This window comes from Anastrepha obliqua, chromosome 5, assembly GCF_027943255.1.
Source record: "Anastrepha obliqua isolate idAnaObli1 chromosome 5, idAnaObli1_1.0, whole genome shotgun sequence".
Taxonomy (NCBI): Eukaryota; Metazoa; Arthropoda; class Insecta; order Diptera; family Tephritidae; genus Anastrepha; species Anastrepha obliqua.
The window spans coordinates 75,840,772-75,864,046 of record NC_072896.1 but is presented as its reverse complement, the minus strand read 5'-3'; the positions used below and the strand labels follow the sequence as shown (position 1 = coordinate 75,864,046).

Here is a 23,275-nt window from a genome sequence, read left to right as displayed (position 1 = left end):
TAGCAAATAATCTTTAAGTGTTTTTGTCAAGTTAGCTGAATTTTCAAATCAAAATGTATTCGTTGACATGTGCTATTGTGTTAATGGAGGAGGAAAGTGAGACAAGCAAACGGAGTCTCAGAATTGAGTGAAAAATATTGAGAGATGCAAGCAACCCTCTCGATATGGGCGAACCAATGTAAGTGCTTGCCTTTTTGTTAAAGAAAAAGTTTACTTAAACACGGTTTAAAACAGATTTATTAAAAATTACCGGTTAAATAAAGCTATATTTACAGACGTTTTGAGTTTTATTGAGTGAATATGTGGACATGATTCCGACTATGTGGAAGTTAAATTAAGTTAAGTTAAGTTAAAATATCCAAATTAATATACAGGGTTTGATTGAAAAGTAATGAGTCTTCCCGCGCGAAGCATCTTTCTGGGGGAAAATGATCGTTGGACCTTCCCCTTCCACTAGAAACCGGTCCCAGTTCGCTGGCAACAGCGGTGCAGTCAACATCGCTCCGCGCGTGAAAGCTGTTTTAAAAGTGTGTTAGGATTTTGCAGTGGCAAAAATGCAGCGATCGTTGGAGCAACGTTACTCGATGAATCTTTTTCGACTCTCGAGGAATCGTTCACAAGGAGTTTGTACCTCCAGGAAGCACTGTAAACGCGGCATTTTACAAAGAAGTGCTTCTTCGGTTGAAGAACCGCGTCGCCCGGGTTCGGCCCGACCTCATCAACAATTGGACCCTTCATCACGACAATACGCCGGCGCACACCGCCTTCCTCTGCACCTCTGCATTGGCCAAGATGGGGGTTCCGGGGTCCCCTCCGGACTCCTGCGTCTGACAAGAAAGCTGAAGGGGAGGCGTTTCGACTCCATCGAGGCGATCCAAAAAACTGTGACAGCCGAATTGAGCGCGATTCCGGCGGATGAGTTTAAAAAATGTTTCCTGCAGTGGAAGGACCGCTACCAGCGGGTCCTATTTTGAAGAATATTAGTTGTATAAGCCAAAAGGTTTAATAAAACTGCTTAAAAAAAATAAGGCTCATTACTTTTCAATCAATCCCTGTATTAATATGTAAAAAGTATTTTCAAATTAATTAGATAGTTGTAAGATGTCCAACTTTTGTACTTGTACTTGTGGATGTTAATATTTTTGGGAAAAATTGAGTCACCATCCAAGCAAATTGAGTTTTGATGTAAACTTTTGTTTACAGTATGAGTGTTAAATATTTGTATAACGGGTATTGACCTAACCCACTTTTTCGACTTTGGCAAGTAAATGTGTATTTGTCTATTTACTCTTCATTTGCTGTGAACAGTACGAAACCCAAATAAGCGTAGCAAATATGCATACATTAGCTGACGTAAAAAGCATATTGGCTTTTGTTCAGCTGCTCGTAAGCTTTGGCCAATATTTTGCATTGATTGTTTTCACTGACTTTTAGTATGCCGTTGACGCCCTGGGTTTTTTTCGGAAACCCAATGCATTATTTGGAGAGCAAACTTTAACAGTTTTATTTTCTGGAAAGTGTGATTGTTATTTTAAATGTTTACGAAGTAAAAATGAAGGACAAAAAAATATTAAAAAAAATTAATGCAAACGAGATGCATTAAAAGTATATATGGCAAATGTATACATATTTTCAGCGTCAAAAAAAGTTCATTGATGTGGGTAAGTGATGTTTATGATGCAATATTCAGTATTCAAAATTCTAGCTATTAAAATTCTGTATTGTAAAATTCTAATTGATGAAATTCGTTCCTGTGAAATGATGTATTTTAAAATTTAAACTACTGCAAAATTCTGTATTACCAAGATTATGAGAAGTGTTCGCCGCACTTCAGACGATTATAGCAAGGCAATATTATTAAAATAACTAGTGTTAATTGCAAAAACAATGCAAATGGATTTTGGGCAGAGTTGTATAGTTCAATATTCCCCACATACGAAAAAAATCAACTAAGTTACTTATTTCCATAAAGGCAAATGTAATAATCTAATTAATTTTTTGTAGGATATGAGGCCCAAATAGCGGAATTAGGGATATTTCGCGAATGCCCAGGTGTACGCAATCACTCAGGTCACAGGTTGCGGATAGTGAAAGCGCTTTAGATATGAAGAATAGCTGTGCAAAACCAATAAGCAGTACCGGAAAGTGTTCAGCGGCTAGGAGGAGAGAGTCTCAGAGAGGTTTTTGTGTTGCACCGAACTCATTATAGATCATGAGTCCCTATGATTTTCCTAGCGTATTGGCGCCACCCAATAACCAATCGCATTTCTTCATATAACGAATGCACGATATGTTTTTTTTTTTTGTTACGTAAATTTTAGAAATATAGCAAATTCTCTTTTTATCTCTGATGTGCTTTGACTGTCGTTTCAATTTTAAGAAAAGAGAGAGGTCGAACCTTAGTTATAGACACTAAAAGTCATTATTATAGACTGAAGAATATATTTGTTATTCAAAAAATGGTGAGTGAAATAGTGCTAAGCAAAGTTTAAATTTTATTGCTAATAAGAAAAAATGATTGCCAACCAGTCAAATATGTAGATTTAGAAACCGAGTATACATCCCGCGTAGATACGGACCTGCGTTACACAGATCACATTGCTTGCTAGTAATCAGAAAGAATGGGAGACCAGGCACGAGATTTAGATAATGACGAATTTTAAGTTATTTCTCACCCACAAGAATCACCTGATCACGTCTGTTTTGCTACTTTCTTCGCCCTAATTTGTTTGAACTAACCATATGATATTGCAATAAAATATTTGAGTAAATGGCTCCTTCATTTCATAAATATTATTTACATTCTCCAGAAATGCTTCCAATTTATTGATGCCTTCGCAGCAACCAAGTTTAACTCTTACAAACTTCAATTTTTGACATAATTCACTAAAAGAATCTTGAGTGCGGAATCCTCAACAAAGGCATAGAAAACCAGTAAAACTACAATTAATTCAAAAATGCTTTGTGATAAAACTGAGAAGGCCAACGGAAAATAACAGAGAAAAAAAAACAAGCAGCTTCAAAAAGTCAACAACGGAAACACTGAAAGTTGAGGCGAAAAGCAAATAAAAAAATCATTAAAATTGTTGTGCAGTTGTGTGAAGATACATATATATTATAGGCGTACTATGTACTATGCATACATTAGTACTACGTGCGTATGAACCTTAGGTAAAGTTCAAACTTTCACTATTCACTCACCAGCGTTTCGAAGTGCATAAATATGTTCCTAAAATACATAAAAAATGTCCACAAAAACCATTCAATCGCATACCGACAGTCAAATTTTAATATTGCTTTATGGTTAACATTATAAATAATAATGAATAAAAACTCTGACAGATATTAACCTTGCATTTAAAACTTTATAGTTATAGGATTTAACACGAAGCCAACTTTTTTTTTTTAGTAGATGCGCACAAATACACACGCAGTGTTTGGAATTGCACAGCTAACGGCAAGAAGAATTCAACAATTTACAATTTGCTGGTATGAATGTCGGGATTTGAATGACAACAGAGAACGCTGGCGTGGTAATATCGGTAGAACAGCGGATTGGTTGTTTTATTCTTGCGATTTGGCGGTTTGAATGAAAAAGTAGTACGTTTTTCTTGTTGTTATTTCGTTTGTTTGTTTACATTCTGTTTGAATTTTTTGTATTAAAGCCCTCAAATTGCAAAAACAAAATACATGCTTAAATATAATACCTGCAAAATTTGTATCTGTACTACTGTTATCACCTTGCACTCGTATGGATTCACTTTGAATAAAATGAAACGTCGAATGGATGGATAAGCACATAAAGCGAAACAAAATGTAGCAACAGTAATAAAAATACAACTACAATAATAAAACAGCGTAAGTGTTTTAAGTACCAGGAAAGTCTTTTTATACTTATATATACTTATACAGGACGGACCATAGCCGATTCATCTTCAGAGAGAGACAGTTTGGCGCAGATTTTAGAGCAGTGGCATCATTGGCGCACTTTTCTTTGAAAATGCTGCTGGAACACCCATTTCGGCCAACGGTGAGCGCTTTTAGAGACATGATAAACGATTTTTTGTGGTTTGAGACATGTTTTGGGTTAACAGGATACGCTACTGCAAAACCAGCCGAGGCAGCCGAAGGAATAAAATCGTGCTCGACAAATAAACTGAATATTTGCTTTTTCGAATTAGCCACTAATATACAGACAAAGAACAAATTGTTGTTAGTTTTTTAAAATTTCTAAAAACGAAGTACTATATGGAACACTTTATATATATAACTAGCAAACCCGGCCCCCTTCGCTGGGCACACTAAAATAGAATAGATATGGTTTAGAACAGAAAATATATGGTTTTCATATTATTTATTTCTTTATTCTTTATTCAAGCGCTTTGGCATAAACAATATTTTTTGTTTTTCTATTTGTTTTTGAGTAAATATAAAATATAAATTGAAAATCAGGAAAAAAGAAGATGGTTTTTAAATTTCAAATCAACGCATATGAATAAACAATCGTCTTTTTTCCTGATCATCCATGAATTTTTCGTTTCAATTTATATGTTTTATTAAGCATTGGAGCTTTTTTAACCATTATCCATTTATATTTTTCAAAAAAAAAAAACGAAAAAAATTGTTTTTTCCACGAACACATAATTTCTTTCGGAATTCACATTAAATTCTCAAATTTCGTAAGAAATTATTAACTGTTCCAAAATCCACTCCAAAAAAATTTACAAACAATTTTTACATGTTGCACTTACGTTTTTTCCTTATGGCATCCAAATCAGAAAGAAATATTGACACATTGTACCTCACACTGTCAATTTCACAGTTCAGTTCCGCCCCAAGCGTTAAAAAAGTAAGCGACATTATGGCTGGCTCAAAAGAACGCTGTACCCGTTGCCACTGCTCCGAATTACAACCAAACTTTACGAAACCCATTTTCAATACTTACTTAACAATGTGCATAAGTTTGGTTTAATTCGGTGCAAAGACACGGCGGGTCCACGTTTTGGCATATATTTCCAGACCCTAGTCATCAATAGGTATGAAAATTACCCCGTATTAAAGCACTTATCAACAGCTTTCATTTGATATCCATATTGTACATACACAACCAAAGGTTACCCGGGTCCACGTTTTGACCCATATCTCGAGACCCCAGTCACGTAGCGGCATGAAAAATACTCTGTACTAAGGCATTCATCAACAGCTTCAATTTGATACCCATATTGTAAATACAGATCCGAAGGTTACCCGGGTCCACGTTTTGACCTATATCTCGAGCCCTATCCACCAATAGGTATCCAAACTATACGGAAACCATCTTCAATACCTTCTTAACAATGTGTGTAAGTTTGGTTTAATTCGGTGCAGACACGGCCGGTTAGCGAACACACACAAAAAGTTGACTTTATTTTATATATAAGATTTTTTTCAGTTTGTGTCCGAAAAATCCAAATATCTTACGGAACCCTATTTTTTTCCAAAATAAAATGTACTCCATGTTACTCGTGGATAATGTAGTTTTCGAATGGTGAAAGAATTTTTAAAATCGGTCCAGTAGTTTTTGAGCCTATTCGTTACAAACAAACAAACAAACAAACAAACAAAGTTTTCCTCTTTATAATATTAGTATAGATTAACACGTGCATAATTTGTTAGATGCTTGGTCCAGCTCCTACTCCAATTTGCGCTGTACCTCTTCATGCTATTATACAGATGGTATTGGAAACGCAAAATTTAGGAAATGAACGATTAATGTAATATATGTAATTAAATTATGAGAATTATCAAAGCATCTGTATGCACAAATATTATAGTTTTCAGCAAAACCAAAATTTATTTTATTAGTATGCCGCTGTTTGCATATACGGATGTGATGAAGAAGAGGAGGACTGCAAAAGAAAAGTTAATACGCCTCCTCAAGTTAATTTGTTTTTTATACTAATTTTGTTTCACTTATGGCTTTTTATGCACGTCTAACAATCATATCTGCCCTTCGATTATAAACCAAAAAGTTTAAGCTGGTAATTTGAATATCAACAGCCTTGATAAATCATTATTAATTTTGAATTGTTTAATTGACAACTCATTAATTTGAATTTTTTTAGTTTATTTTATACACAAGACAAAATATTCGATTTTTGAGTATTTTAAACTGAAAGGGGAAATTAAGAAAGGTGCGCGCAATCTGGAGATTTTAATTTTATTTATGGACCTAATGAACCAAAAGCACTACCGCCGTTTATAAGCCAAATCTTCGTCTATACTGCACAAATCTTCATCAGCGTGTTGAGGAGACGTTCCATTGTTTAGGTGCTGGTCTGAAGGCTGCTGGAAGGTTAGAATATATACAAAAGCTTGGAAAGACTAATCCGCAAGACCCAACTTTAACTCTTAGCCTAACTTTATCGCCAATCTGAATGTGAAAGTCTATGTGATCATTAGGTTTGAAGGAAGTGCCTGCCTTTGATATCATAAAGCATTTTTAATGACTACATTCTCTTGAATATTTTCGTATTGATATTTCTTCAAATACTTGAAGATTATTAAGCGGTCAAAACTGAGTGCATAAGGGTTTTTTTTGTACTATTTGCAATGTTTTCCGAGTTCAAGTTTTGTTGATATTTTTGTTTTTTAATATTTGTAATTTTTTAACCAAAACCTAAAACCAAGTTTCTGGAAACATTTCGAGTGTGCAGTTTTACAGCCGATTGAATTTTGGTGTAAGTGCAAGTGGTATGAGAGGAGGAGCTCAGCCCAATACCCAAAAAGTGTGTAAGCGCTACTTGAGGCTTTACCAACTTAAAAATTGCATTGAGTTAAAAAAGTTTTTTTTTTGGGACATCACTTTTTTCTTATAAAAACTATCGTTTTACTTTGCCACAGTCTTGCGGATTTTCCTTCACAAGAGAAATTCAGTTTTATAAGGAATTAAGTGAAAAAAGCCGCCAGGAGAAAATTATTAAAAATCCAAGCGACCTCTCAGGCGCTTAAAACTTGCTCTTATTGCACTAAAAATAAATTTGATTCTGGTTAAAGAAAACCAAAAATATTAAAAAAAAATTAACAAACTCCTGACTCGAAAAGCATTATAAATATTTAAAAACAGTCATCTTGCATTCACAGTTAGGCTTTGTATATTCGATATTAGTTTAATGACCATTGGAAAATGCCAGAAAAGTCCTTCACCAACTTAATAAAAAAAGATCTAATTTTACTTTGAGCCACATTTTAAATCACATTTTTCGAAACTGAAAATTTCTTGGCATTCATTTCGATAAGTAAAAACCAAAGTCATATGCATAAAAAGTTGCTCTAAAATATTTTTTTTTGCTCAAAGAAGACTCTCAGCGGCACAGCGTCTCAGATACATACATACAAAATAAGGTTATATTTTTTATTTATTTATTAAAAATATTTTTTATATATACTTTTTATATTTATTTTTAATTTATTTATTATATAATTTTATTTACTATTTCTTTTTAGTTTATTTATTAATTTTTTAAATTTATTTATTATTATAAATTTTTATTTTTTGTTTTTCAATTTTGTATTTTTTATTTTTCTTGTGGAATTACTCTATTTATTAAATAAATTTATTGTAAGAATTTCAGAAAATTTATTTTAAAGTCAACATTTTTAAATTCAAAATGTTAAAATTTAAATTTAAATCCTTTAAAATAAAAATTAATAATATCAAATTAAGTTTTTTAATAAATTAATTTAAATATTTTAAATTACCAAAACAGATATGCACTACAGGGCAAATCAGTTTCTTTATGAACTCCTTGTACATTTCCTACGAAAACAAGTCACACTTTTTCAAGGGAAAATTTTTTAATCACCGCCCTTTCCTTGAAGTGAAACACTTTTAGCCAAGGCAATAACAATAACAAAAAAAAAAAACCATGCAATATATGTTTTCTTGCCGGGCAATTGTGGGGGAAATTCTGGGCAAAAGCTATTCGCAAATTGAAGGAGCAACAATAAATCCCTCGCCACGCCACCGCTTCACCTTTAGGTAACCCGCAAAATTAGTGTTGTTATTTGAATTGCTTTGGTAAATTTTTTGGTTTTTGCTTTTGTTTTTAGTGGCAGGCAGAAGTTCCTAGCAATGCAACCTGAAGAATTCTAAGAACGTGGTGAGCACAGAAAAATAATAAAAACTTGTAAACTATTATTCACGAGAATATAAATAGAGGCTTTGTTATTGTTGAGCGTGTTTTGTTGTGGCGCGAGTTTTACAGGTTGCCATGGTCGCAACAAATACAAAGAAAGTAAAAACAAGGTTAGGTAAGGCAAACAACCTTCAGACGTAATGGAAATGAATAGAGGTGACACCACGTCACAGTAGAAAAGTGCACAGAAAGTCGTCGAGATCGAAGAGGTAACTAACCTCTAAAATGCGAAATAAATAGTGGCAGCGAATCACTGCAATTTCTGGCTGCGGTGTGGTTGGGTTGGTAAAGGGAAAATTCGTCTACAAACAAGAAAAAAGCCAACAAAATACCTGACGACAGAATGTCTGTCATGACTCGAGTCAAAGCAAACAATTCATGCAGAGCAATAAAATCAAAGCATGAAATGGAAAATTGTTACCGACTTCTAAAAATGTACAGTAAACACGTACGGGGTACATGGATACTACTACTTAACTCGCACATATGCACATACTTTTGTTGTAGGCACTGATAATTACGGTGCGGTTTTGTTTGCTGCCTTGCCTTGGGTGTGCATTTCATTTTTTCAGCTACCAAATTAAGCTTTTGAATTTACATGGTCGGTTGGTTGGTGCGGTCGGTGTTAGTGAACAAAATGCGCTATATGTATCTAATGTATCTACGAATTTATGTAAGCATACATGTTTGTATGGATGTGTTTTCGATTAGGTAAAGGGTTGTTGTTTGGTTTTTGTAGCTAGGTGTGGTGCTGATGTTAGTCACTTAAAGTTGTTTGTGGGTTTGTGAGTTTTGTGGCGTGGCCACGCCAAATGGCCAAAAATATCTGTGCAATATTTTGCTGAATAACAAAAATTAAAATGAGGTTTCAGTGGCTTGGAACACATATATCCATAATTTTAACCAACATTGACATAACGCAAAATTTATTTACCTTCATTTGTTGACAACTTTCGTGTTCACTGATTTATGTTTATAGAAAAAAGATAACTAGAGGGTTCGCCAATGTTAGTAAAGCGCATAGCTTTATTTAAGTATACAAATAAATCGAGTAAAATTAATATGAAATGCGAGGAGATAAAAATAAAACAAAAAACGGTTAAGCACTATTTTAAAACAATTAGATGAAATCAAATCATACTACTAAGATCCATCTCCATCGTGTACATGAACTAATAAAGGGTGTTTTTTTTAGAGGTTAGGTTTTCAAGTTGGCACTACTTTTTTCGTAGATGGTCTTTTTGGCAGCTGTCATTTGATTTATGCTCAGTTTGGTTTGCCATTTCATAATGAATAGACTTACACCTGAACAACGTTTGCAAATCGTGCAAATTTATTACGAAAATAATGGTTCGGTTCGCGCGGTTCGAAAATAATGGTTTTTGTTCAGCGATGAAGCTCAATTTTGGTTGAATGGGTATGTCAATAAGCAAAATTGTCGCATTTGGAGTGAACATAATCCACAAACCATTGCTGAGACGCCGTTACATCCTCAAAAAGTCACTGTTTGGTGTGCTCTATGGGCAGAGGGAATCATTGGTCCATATTTCTTTAAAAATGAAGCCGGCCATAATATTACAGTCAATGGAGAGCACTATAGAGTCATGATTAATGACTTTTTCGTGCCTGAATTGGACGATGTTGATGTGGACGACCTTTGGTTCCAACAAGACGGCGCTACATGCCATACAGCCAACGCAACAATCGATTTATTGAAGGAAACTTTTGGTGAGCGCATTATCTCGCGCCCGTGGACCTGTGGCGTGGCCTCTAAGATCGTGCGATATAACACCGCTGGACTATTTCTTGTGGGGCTATGTGAAGTCGCTTGTCTACGCAGATAAGCCCGAGACGATTGACGTCTTGGAAGAGAATATTCGGCGCGTTATTGCTGACACAAGGCCCCAATTGCTGCAAAAAGTGGTCGAAAATTGGGCCTCTCGGCTGGAATTTATTCGAGCCAGCCGCGGCCATAACATTAAATTATATACGTTTTATTTCATCTTGAAAACCTAACCTCTAAAAAAACACCCTTTAAAATTATAGAAAATATTTTTTCTGAAAGCCAAACGATTCGACGTCATGGCTGGGAGGCGGCGTGAAATTTAAGTGCTTCCAAATTGTAGGAAAACATCAAGGCGCACACCACAAATCAGTGAAACTGCATATAGAAGGCGGTGCAGAATTCATTACCCCATCGAAAGATTTATAATTTTTGCAAATGATACGACGCCATCAATCATACTTGGCAATTCTGGACTAGGCAGCTGCAGTATACACGTATACAGGCCATGGAGCGTTGCACTTCACGCGAGCGCAGAATAATTGTGTGAATTTTTTTACCAATAATCGGTCGATGGTGTTGGGTGCAGTGTGAATATCGACCTCGATTCTTAATTGCGTCGTGCCAACTGAACAACCATTCCGGTGCTTAACTACTCGACTCGATCAGATTGGAACCAATGGAGATCTTGCAGGGCTTTGCTGTCACCGGACTAGTCGTTTGGCAAAGAATATGGCGGTTGTGGCTGTCGAGCCGCTGAGAACGAAGAAACATCAACCAAATGTTGGGCCACGCGGTTGGGCACTACTGGGCGGACCCTACAGCAAAGTTTTGTGAAAGATCTTGATCACTTGATACAGTGTAAAGAGCGAACAGTGCATCAGTTAATGCGGCAGAAGTTAATGGTTCGCTTTTTTTGTTAAGAAGCCATCGGCAATACGGTCGAACGCTTCGGGGCTTTGATAAATGACTTCTTACTAAAGAAATTTGATACACGGAGCTTGGTGAACATGTGGTTGCAACCACATATAGTTGTGAAGAAAGCGTTTTCTAGTCGCGTGAATTAAGCATAATTTGGCATGGTCAGCAAGATCGCCCGAATTAAATCATCGCAGACTTCTTTTTTTGGGGCTACTTGAAGTCGCGTGCTTATGCCACCAAGCCTTAGACAATTGTAGTCCTTCAAGAGAATATTCGACAGGAAATCTTACGAAAAGTCATGGAAAATGCAATAAAATGAGCACAAATAAAAAAAATTGTAAAAGGCCAAACGATCCAAAGGATACCATTACCAAAAATCATTGTTTGTCTTTTGTATTTAGTAAAAAATTTATTTATTTAACAGTAAAATTTATTATTTATGTAATCTTTGAGTTATTAGAAGGTGTGGCGTTTGAGACTTCTTCTTAGCTTATTTTAGCTTTAAGACAAAAGTGTATACAAAATTTAAATTTTCCGAAACGCACCCAAATATTTTGTAGTGAAATAAATTGAAAAAATTCTATAAAATCGAAATATTATCTATTAAGAATTTATTAAAATTTCAAAAGCTGTTCATATGAAAAAAAATTAAAATAGAAAGTTATGATTTTTATTGTTTTCTATGAACGGAATTCGCTTGCTTATATAAATATGTATGTTTGGGTGCATGTAATCATTTATTACTCTCTGAAATAAACAAAAAAAACCACTTGTAAATGTCAATTGTGCAATCACTGAAACGATGAAATCAACTTCAAAGTCCGCGCCACTAGTAATTTTGCGAATTGATTTTTACCGATTCGAAAGTAATCGAATAGTAATTTGCAAGTAACTCAACATCTAACAATACAGTTAGAGCCAACTACACCTATTGTTACTGTTGCTACCGTCTTATGGCATGAGACGGACGGGCGGACTTTAGCTAGAGGGCAAAAAGCTTGTAACGAATCCACCAAAATGAGGCGATTAAGGCAGTCAATTTTCTTAGACATCAATCAAATGCAACACTGGCAGCAAAAGTAGTAAAAACGAGCATAACAATTGAGTGGTGAGTATTTGCAGTGGCAAACAACAACTACCACATACATAGGAGTAGTCAGTCATTATGGCTATTATTAATTCGGCATTAAAAAAAAAATTAAAAAAACAAAGCAAACAACTGAAATTACCAAAAGTGATGGCATAAACTAATCTCTGTGAATGCAACGAAAATGAAAATGACCTAAATTCAGTTATTGTGTGAGGAATTGAAAGAAAAGCCGCGAGTGAGTGAATGAGCGTTTGATTGAAGAAATCGCAAAATGTCAATTTTTTTTTTTGCCATACTGAAGTTTTAATTTAAGCAACGCGCAAGAAAGGCCAGTTTTTAGTTGAACGCCTTTACGAATGGTGCTGCTCGCACTCGGCCTAAGAACGCTAAAATATTTTAAAAATACCCTAAATGGCAAATCGACACGATCGTAACGGTGCTTACAAACAGATCGTGTAAATTCTGGACAGCAATTGACAGCTGTCTCCTCTCCTCTGTCGGCAAATATTTTATTGAAGTAAATATATTCGACTATTCGCACTGCTTGCCGCGGAATGCCATCTTTTTGATGTTGGCTGTGAATATCGAACCCAAACTCCAACGTCTGTGCATCACACATAAACGTACTCGGTTACGGCGCCTATCTGGAGTATTTATGATAAAAACAAAAACTTTTCTGGGCATTCGAATGTTTTTTAAAATTTCTGCATTTTTAATTTTCTTAGTAATAATATTAACATACTTGGCACAGTCGACCTAAACTGGGTGCCAATTTATTTCGACTAATTTTGCCATTTCTTGGCCACCCAATGCCAAACCGGAAGCCGTTTGTTTCCATATATTTTATATACGCGTATATTGAGTTATAAAAGTGAGGTAGGCTTTTAGACTAAATGTGATATTTTCTGGAAAATATTTTTCTTTACCTCTAAATTGCACATTTACCAAATAATTCCCGACCAAGGGTTTTAAGCAGGCATTTGTTTCACAAAGCACGAATATCGGATACATTCGCATGTACGTGCGCTGCTATACTAACGTTATTATTTGCAGTTGCGCATACAAAATTTGTGGGGAAAAACCCATTTTAAATTAAGCTTATAAAATATAACTATGCAAAGAGTGTTGGGTATGAGAGGAAACAATTAATAATAATTGATAGGAGGAAAAGTAATCGGCTCAATTATTACACTGTTACTGTTGTGCAGCGATCATTTTTGTTGGCATGGCCGTCGCCACAATGTCTGCGAACAACGAATGCGCAAAACACTAAAACCTCGATTGCGAATATGTAAGCGAAGAATAATTTAAAAACAAATGTATACCATTATCGACCAGCAATCGCGCTCGTCATTAAATGAAATAAGTGTTCCGCAGCACAAGTGCGAGCAGTGCAATAAACCGTATTTGAGGAGAATTTACATGCATGAACAGAGTGACACTCGCCCGTATAGTACTTAGCACATTGAGTTCAAATGCAACAATGGCTTAGAGTAAGAACAAGTGGTAAGAGCTTGATTACTTATTGCGCATGCGTGTGGCGCGCGCAAATTGTCAATTCCACTTATTACAAAAAAACAAAACAGTATCTTAGAAGCAATATTCTTTGGAGCTTTACACATTACTATCGATATCGATAGGCAACATATACAGTGTTTATGGAAAGGCATATTCGAGTTTATATGCAGTATTACTATTATTTCTATATGATTGCATAGCACACATACGAGGTGTGTTAAAAAAATAAGTTGAAATTTTAAATTTCGCGGGCTACATATATTCGACTTTCGATTATTATTTTTTTTATGTTGGTACACTTGCCTCGAAGATATGTTCACGGTTTTCGCAATTTGGCAGGTGTAATTTATTTGTGAGAGGCATAAATGAGACAAGTGTTTTGCGTGTTGGGGGATTTTCTGCTAACGAGAAAAATGCATCAAAGAAGTTGCATCAAATTTTGTGTAAAAAATATAATTAAGTACTCAAAAACACTTAAAATGTTGATAGTGGCATACGGTGAGAGTACTCTGAGTCAAAAAAATGTTTACAAGTGGTACAAGCTTTTCACAGAAGGTCGAGAAGATGTGAATGACAACGCTCGCTCTGGACGCCCCACCAGCACATCAACAACCGAGGAAAATGTTGACAAAGTGAAGAAAATTGTTATGGAGAATCCTCGAATCACAATAAGAGAAGTTGCTGAAGATGTCGGCATATCGGTTGGCCCATGCCAAACAATCTTTTCGGAAATTATGGGCATGAAGCGTTCGTTCCGAAATTGCTAAATTTTGACCAAAAACAGCATCGCTCAGAAATTGTTGAATGATGTCAACGATGATTAAAAGGGTCATAACTGGTGACGAATCATGGGTATATGGTTATGACATCGAAACCAAAGCTCAATCGTCCCAGAAGAGCAACGGTGAAAGGCTTGTGACTTGAGTACGTTACCGGAACCACCCGGATTCACACCGGTGCAAGGATTGTCACTTCCGCAACATTCCATAAAAATTAAGGAAGAATATTTTTTGCACTACAACAGCAACAACAAGAGCGTGCGGTATAGATGGCAATCTACAAGCAATAAAAAACTATACTATGCTATTTTCTAGGCGGAGGAACGAACAGAAGCTAATGGTGGATGATTCATTGATATTCTGCATACTGGCTGGGTTCAAGAAAGAAGCATAAATTAGGATTTTGGGAAGCATTAAAGAGGCTACAAATCTATACGTATACAATGCATTCGAATCAAATCTTGAAACATGTTTTAGTATAAGTATAGTTTGTGTTTTTTTAATGCTCGTTTGCCCTAATTTGCTGCAAGAGTGCCTAATCCAAAAAATCAAAATGTTGAGCAAAACAACTTCAAAGTTTTGAATTTACTAGTTATACCTTCCTAAGTGAAAGAAGACATATTTTCATCTAATGAGATGAAATGCAAGGTGGCACAAAATTAATCACCCTATTGGAGGATTGAAAATACATAACTGGAGGTCAGCTGCTTCGAATCGTATAACTTTAAGAAGGCTAGTTGAGGAAGTCAAAGCTCACACCGAGCTCCAACGTTGCTGATGATGATGATAATGATCGGAAGATTTGTAATTTTTACAAATGGCGCAGCACGTAAATTACGTTTGACACTTGTGAACTAGGCAGCTGCAGTGTACAAGCAGACAAGCAATGGAGCGCGTGCGTGGAGGTCAATATAAAGATTTGTAGCACTCAAAATATTATTTTTTATTTAGTAAAAAAGTTATTTAAACACAAAATTGATTTTTTTACACCGCATGTAAGAAGAGTATGTGATTATTTCTGCATAATTATATAACAAAAAATTGTTTGGATTATTACGCTATTGAAATAAATATGCGAATTTTCAGATCGAAATTTTTTTAACTGAAACAACGGTTTACCGCTTGAAAAAAATCGATTATTGGATAGCACTGCCAGCACTATCTCAAACGCTACATAGTTAAAAAGATTTAAGTTACAAAAGTATAAGTAATTTTACTGCCGACTGACTACATTCGCATTGTAGTAAGCCCAATAAAAAGACAATTAATTGTGCATTGCAAAAAGTAGTTTCTCGCGCATTTAGAAATAATAGCGAGATAATAATCTTGTATGGGTCATTTCAAAGTGACAATTAATTGTGATGCAGTTATAGTTTGAAATGCACATTATAGGAAATTCTAAGTAAAGTGCAAAAGCTACGCGATCGGCACGCACGATCGTAAAGCGAATAAACGATGAGTCATGAAATCAATTAATTTGAAGTGTGTTTATTGCAAAAAATAATAATAATATGTATTATATATATAGAAGTTATTAGAGGAATTTAGAATAAGAATTCCATAAACAGTAAAACAAATTGAAAATATATTGTTTTGTTTTGTGATGATCGAGCATAAATACGAACGATTCTTTCCTCAGATTTCTGTAAATTGCCTTTTATCTCAATTCAGGCTAATCGATATTAATTCAATGTATAATTATATAGATAGTTAATTTACTCAGATACAGGGTGGCGCAAAATTAATCACCTCATCGGAAGATTTATAATTTTTTCAACTGACGTTGTGAATTAGCAGCTGAAGTAGCAAACAAACAGACAAGCAATGGAAGGATAAAAAAAAACAGTCAATCAAAAAAATAAATTTTTTTTATTTAGTAAAAATGTTATTCGAAAGCACAATTGGCTGATTAATTTTGCGCCACCCTATATATATTAAATTTTCTGAGCACTAATGTGTGAATAAAAGTAAATGATGTAATTTAATAAAAATAATTTGACTTACCGCTCATAACCCGTAATATACTAGAAAATTTGCAGTACGTACCTATAAAAATTAAAAATATATACAATTAATAATACATTAACATAAGGAATGTCGGTAAAGCACACATAAAAACAATTATAATAAACAATTTTAAAGCTTTGCTATTTAGTATAAGAAAAGCACGAGAAAAGAGTTGCAAATGTTTAGGTTAGTCGCTGTATCGAAAACTGTACAGAGTAACTCGATTTACAAAATGTTGACACTGAGTACATTGCCTGCACCAAGAATATATGTAAAATGAACTTAATTTGTTTGTTAAAATATACATACATATATTTATTATTCACATGACAGCATACATATATACAATTATTACAAATGATTTCAGATCTGAGTATGAATGGCAAGAACATTGAGGATGTCCAGCTAGAAGCTCACACCTGACACGATTTTTTGCTTACCTAAAAGATATTCGATGCAATCTTTACGGAGATCTGCTAGCAATATTTTGTACATAAGTGAATGCAAAAAATTGCTTTTAATGCCCATATGATCAGTGGGAAGAATTCTAATCTAAGTGGTGCACTTTTTCCCATGTTGTTTTGACAGCATTGCTATTTCATATTTAAAACAAAAATTTCAAAATTCTCTTCTGAAATGCCACAAATATTTTGCAAGAGTTTCATACAGTTTAGACTTTTTAGGTATTTTCTTACCTATGGAGCATTTCATTCAAAGAACATCAAGTAATGAATTAATTATAGGCCTTTAGTGCATAAGTAGCATACAGCACGTCTAATAACTATTCGCGGATCGTTTGAAAAGTCCGTGCAAAGTCAGAGGGATGGCACTACTGACGCCTATCGAGATTATGTTTAGTTAGTAGCATCTCTTAGAAGAACATGCACCAAGTTTCAGCCAGATCGGTCAATTTCTTTGTGTTTGGCATTCGTTTGAATCGAGGAAGTCGAGTGATTTTCCTTTTCCATCACGACAACCCACCCGCTAGCTCACGCCTCAGCAGTTGTGGTGGCAAAATTAATTGAAATAGGGTTCGAACTCGTTTCACATCCCCCCAGTTCCCCATCCCGCGAACTACTATTTATCCCCAATTTGAAGAAACGGCTGGCGGGAAATAGATTTTATTCAAACGAGGAGGTGATTGCAGAATCGAAAGGATATTTTTCAGACTTGGACGCACTTTTCAAACAGCCCTCGTAGCATCAGGAAATTTTGAAATTTTATTTTCATTTTTTTTAATTTTATACTATATTTTCAGACGAAAGCGTCTGTAGCTAGTGCTGCGCGTTTCTTATAGTTTACGAGTATGTAATACTTTTTTTTATTAATCCATATAAATACAAGTTTTAAAATTTGCGTAAATTAAAAAAATTTCATCAAGATTTCACAGCTAAAAAAAATTTTAAATTTTCATCAAATTTCTTAATCGGAATTGAAGTATACTCATTGAATTTTGCTATAATAAAGCGCAAGTTTGAAGTAATTTCAAATTTGCGTTGATTTTTGAGAATTTTTTCGCTTATGGTGTTTAGTTTTTTCTTCTATATGAAAAAAAGTGTCGAACATTCATTATTCCGTTTGTGGCATCAAAAAGTGTAACTTTTCTTCTCTTATTCAGGTAGTAGAAGAAAGACAAATAAGATCATACTGGGGCAATCTACCGGGTGCATCACAATCAAAATCAATGATAGGTAGCTTTAAGCTAAGCCGATTTAAAGATTGTATGGAATTAAATAAGAATTAATTTAGAATCACCAAATCATCAGGGCATTATAGATTGAATAATCACCTTAATCGTAGAAACCCTGGAACATAATATAGAACAATTTTAGTATCTTTAGAGTGCCCAATGACCTAATTCTGCAACCTAAATGATCTTTGATGTCTTACTACATGTTTTAGAAGTAGTTATTACTACGTAGTACTATTAGTAGCACTACTACCATTAAATGTATTACATCAGTTTCATTGCTATTTTAGCTGATGATACAAAGCACTACAGAGGAAATAACTTTCTTTATACTTAGCTAAAAAATGTATGACTCAACGATCCAGATCAGCTCAAACGGTATTTGCCGTAAATTATGCTAAGTCTGACCCATCAATTACTTCCACTTCATTCAAATGCTTGACGCCTACGTACTCACATCTTCAAAAAAATCAAATAAGTATATTCCTGATCGATCAACGTTAAGAGGAAGATGTGATTTTTGCCATTATGAGAGTGAGTGAGTGAAATAAAATGTTTCTTGTTATAAATACTTATAGAAATATTTCGTGCATAAAATGTACTACAAAATACCTATATAGAATTCTATAAACGACTGCAAAAAGTGTATTTTTCTTTTTTTTAAACTTAAGCCCCCACACTCTTCATAAAATATTTCGTTCTCCTCAATCACCGAACAATCGATCGCAAAGCGTACGCTCAAAGTAATGACCTCTCTACTTGTCAATTAGTCTGACAATATTTTTCAAGGATACGCCCGAAAGCCACTGTTGCAAATAATGTTGAAAATTGCATTTCAAAAGCTTAAGGTACATTGCCTTCGTACATACACAAATACTTCATTTATCAGTTGAATTTTTCACCGCTTTTAACTGCTTGAAACTGGCTGTTTGCAAGTTAATCATAAAATTGGAAACGTAATTAAATTCAGAAAAAAATTAAGGTAATATATATGCATGTAGTAACTCGTATGTGGTAATTTGGCAAACAAGTTTCAAACAACACAGAAAGTTTTATTTATGCCACAAAAGGCATAAATGAAAGAACACGCAACCGTTGGTATGGGTACGCTGGAGTGAAGTAGCAGAAATATGTGTGTACGTACTTGAAAGGTTTTGTTTTCTTACTTTTAATTTATTTGCTTTGTTTTTTGAGAAATCCCAAAACGATCCAGACACACTTAAGCGAAATTTAAAGCATGATGGCTTGAGGCGAGTGTTAACTTCTGGAAAATACAAAGCGAGAATGTCTAATCTCCGTACAGGGTGTTGATCACAATGCATTGCTTACGCAAAGACGGGATGATGACTTAAAAATTTGATGCTCGTAACGCAACAAAGCGAGGATTGTAAAATGTTAACAAAGCAGTAATCGAGCCAAAAACTACGGGTAGGTTTCACTGGGCATCAATTTTGGAATGCCATATAGTCACATAGCACATTCAGACGTGGTTTGCAGTTTTAATGCTATGGCATGATGAAACGCAAGTTTTGGCCAATTACGGGTAGAGTATGAAAATGATCATCTTCTTAACCCTTCACGGGTAATCTTCGTGGAGTCGACGCTGTTGCTCTTTTTCTCTATTACCTTTTGATATTGGATTCTCTTTTCTTGTTACGGTTTATTATGATTGGAAGTGGTGTGACAAAAAAAATGTTTAATACAATAAAATTGACTATGTCGATGCGGAGAAGATTTTAAAGATATTTTTTATGCCGAATCGAAATAATTTTTATGCCGAATCGAAATGTGGTGAGGGCAATACGTGTGCCAAATTTGGGCGAGTTTTATTACGGCGTTGTCGATATGCATGCATTGATCCAAAAGTGGACATGTCACTGTATTATTTTTTTTCCAAAATTTTACCTGCGTCGTATTTCTTTTAATTTTGCTTCGTATATAACAGAGATTTAAAGTTGTTTCCTTTTTTGAATATTACTTTTAAATGACATAGTCCGATTTTCAAAACCAAAGTACCTTGTGAACCAAGTTTCATTGAAATATATTAATATTTGCACACACAAACAGACATGACTAAATCAATTCCTCTCATCATTCTAAGCATTTCGGTACATACCATCTTGATCAAAAAGTTCCAGGCACAACCAGGTGACGATCTAAGTCAACTGATTTGAGATTTTGGTTTTTTTGCTAGGTTGCCACAACTGTGACTAATACTCCTACCAACATTTTTTCACCATTGCTTGATATTTGTAAAAGTTACGCCGTTTAACTAAATCTACCTCTGCACGTGTTTTTGGTTTTTTACTGTTTTAAGAAAGGATTTGAATTTGCAAAAACGAATACTTGAATATTGATTATGAATCCGTTCAAGACTTTGTAGTTCATGACTTGGATTTGTGCCGTGTTGCTGCAAAGTTGGTCGCAAAGACATGATATCCAAGGCTGAATCCGACCCAACATTCATCAAACGCATCTTTACTGGACCAAAATCTTTGCCAGGCGAGTGAGTAGTGAACTCCGAATGAACCAAGACCAAAAAACAAACCACAAAAACGAAAGCCATTCTCACGTCTTTTATGTGTTATAACGGTATTGGACACCACGAATTTGAGCCACAAGGTCGGACAATTAATAGGGACGTTATTAGGCGTTTACGTGAAACAATTCGCCAATTCGGAGTGTGGGAAAGCAACCCGTGGATTTTGAAATAAAGATTTGTGGGGAAATAACTCCTGTATTTAGAAGAAAGGATTTGTGGGAAAACAACTTGTGGATGTTTGATAACGCACCGTTGCACCATGCCGTTTTTATTCGTGTATTTCCCAGCGATTTTTTCTGTTTAATCGCGTTAAAAACTCACTACGGGGAACACCTTTTAATATCCGAAAGAAATAAATGGAAAAATCGAAAACGGCTCTGATGGATATACCGAAAATAGAGTTGCAGAAATGTTTCGACAGCTGGACCAAACGCTGTCATAAGTGCGTTGCTGTTGATGATTAGTATTTTGAAGGCGATAATTTGAGGAATAAACTTGTATTTTGAATTTTCTGAATATATTCCAGGAACTTTTTCTTCAGGGTAGCATAACTATATCGATTCTTTTATGCTGTTACATGTGAATTACAATGCTATTAGGCACAAGTGCGCGGATGTAAACACAAATAAAAGCAATAATGAAGGACGACATTTAGCTATAATGCTCCCCTGAATGACATTTGGCGAATCCATGTTCACAATTGGAACTAATTCAGCAATAAAAGAGTTGTGGACTCGAAAAAGTAATGCAAGATTGATTGGCTTTTATAGTCAGCGTTTTCTCAATGACCCTATATGTATATTGGAAAGTATACAATTAACAAAACATTTTAAACCAACAGAGCAAAGCTCGCAACACTCACTCAGCCATGGGCTTCAGCTGCTGCTTAGCTTCAATACAATTTGATGAATGGTTGCTTAATTCGCTGAGGCGACGTCATTGCATACCGAGTAAAGTTAAAAGAAAAGAGTAAACAATAAATGAACTTGACGCAAATAAATAATTGAATATTTACAAATTTAGGTAGATAAATAGAAATACGTCTCAGGCTAAGGTGCGAAAGCAGCTCACAGACAAATTGTGTTTGTAAAATAATTTTATTGCATACGAGAGGTTATTGTACAGCCACGTGGCCAGCGATACCTGGACATTGCGTATAAATGAAAACACATTGATATGGAATAAATTCTGAGTTAGGCACATACATTACCTATTAAAAGTTTGTAGCTTCAAACGCCTATGTGTGCGTTTACACTGAACGTATTGAAAGCCTTATGGGCTGATAACCGACTCGAAAGTGGTAAACAAATAGATTTCAAAAGAAAAATGGCAAATATAATATAATAACTTTTAACTAGACAAGTTCAATAGTATGAAATACTACGTTCATATGTGAACTACAAACGTACCAGTACTTAACTGTTTATATAAATTTGGACAGCACTACTAATTGTTATTGATTTATGGCAAATATTACCACGCTATTGTATTTTTCTTCCTGTTTGTAAGATTGTAAGATTGGTTTCTTTTTGGCGTATTTGAGGCTAAGCGAATGTTTTGCGTTGCAATTTATTGAAGCTTCCGCAGAAAAAGCAACGCACGAAGTGAACATCGCCAAAAATATAAAATGACATCATTCCTCTTTTCTTCTTCTTCATAATTATTATGTGGCGCGAAAAGAAGCCACTCAAAAGAAATGGCCGGTGAGTATTGTGGTGGAGCTTTTATGCGTACCCACATTTAAAACCACACGTATGTGTGTACTTATGTTTCAATGGAGCGAGGGAATGAGAAATCGAACGAGTAGCTGAGTGAGTCAGTGCCCTGTGTTGATAAGCACTCGAGTGCTCCTTACTGAGGTACAACAGCAAGCCTACTCTACACTCCGCACTCCACCAACATTGCGCCGTATTTGCAGGGGTTTCCAATATGAGCGTGTCGAAATGGAATGAAATAACCATTTTTTTTATTATTTAAAAAGCCTATGTGCCATTATCATTGGCGCTTCTGCATAGATCCGGTTGAATTTGAGAATTGGTCTGTGTTATATGAACCTTAAGCACATCGGCCGATTGCCGGTTATTGGCATGGAAGCGGTGACTTCAGAAAAGCTCACAGGGAAAATCAAATTGCATCAGCCGATTCTCAATCTACTCACAAAATGTATCTAGCACTCAATCATTTTACTCGCTGTGTGTGGGCTAGTCAAAATATGATCATATCTCCAGCTCCACAGATCGTAGTATTTTTCACTTCAATTCTACTTCAATAAATTTCAGTATTTTTCACATTTCATTAATGCCCGAATTCTGTAAGCGAATCTCATCTCAAGTCACTAAAATTGAGATTATAAATTAGTGACTCTTTTTGTGACTTGAGACGATTTTGCTATTCAGTAAGGCAAAGTCACAAGAAATTCACCAAATATCATGGTGAAAATAAATAGAGACAGTCAGCTGATGGCACGTATCGGCTAGAGATAGTCAAAAAGTTTAGCAAAAATTCCCTTATCGATTCCATATGTAATGGAATTTTTTAAACTCATTTATCAAGCGAAATTCTTCATCAAAAACATAAAGAATATGAATATTACTAAGCTCATACAAAATAACGTTTTTAATTTCCGTTTGATAAACCTTTTACCTGAATCGGATTATCAACAATTCAATTGAGACAAACAAAATTAGTAATCGATAAATGTTGAATTGCATCTTTATATACAATCCGTTGAAATGAACGAGCTGGGTAAGTTGTAAAATAAAAGAAAT

General features: G+C 34.9%; 1 protein-coding gene across 1 annotated transcript in view; it reads right to left on the bottom strand.

The window, feature by feature from the left end:
* Positions 1–23,275, bottom strand: part of LOC129248839 (putative nuclease HARBI1) — a 51,029-nt gene that overhangs the window by 26,373 nt on the left and 1,381 nt on the right. The gene's annotated exons all lie outside the window — the stretch shown is intronic.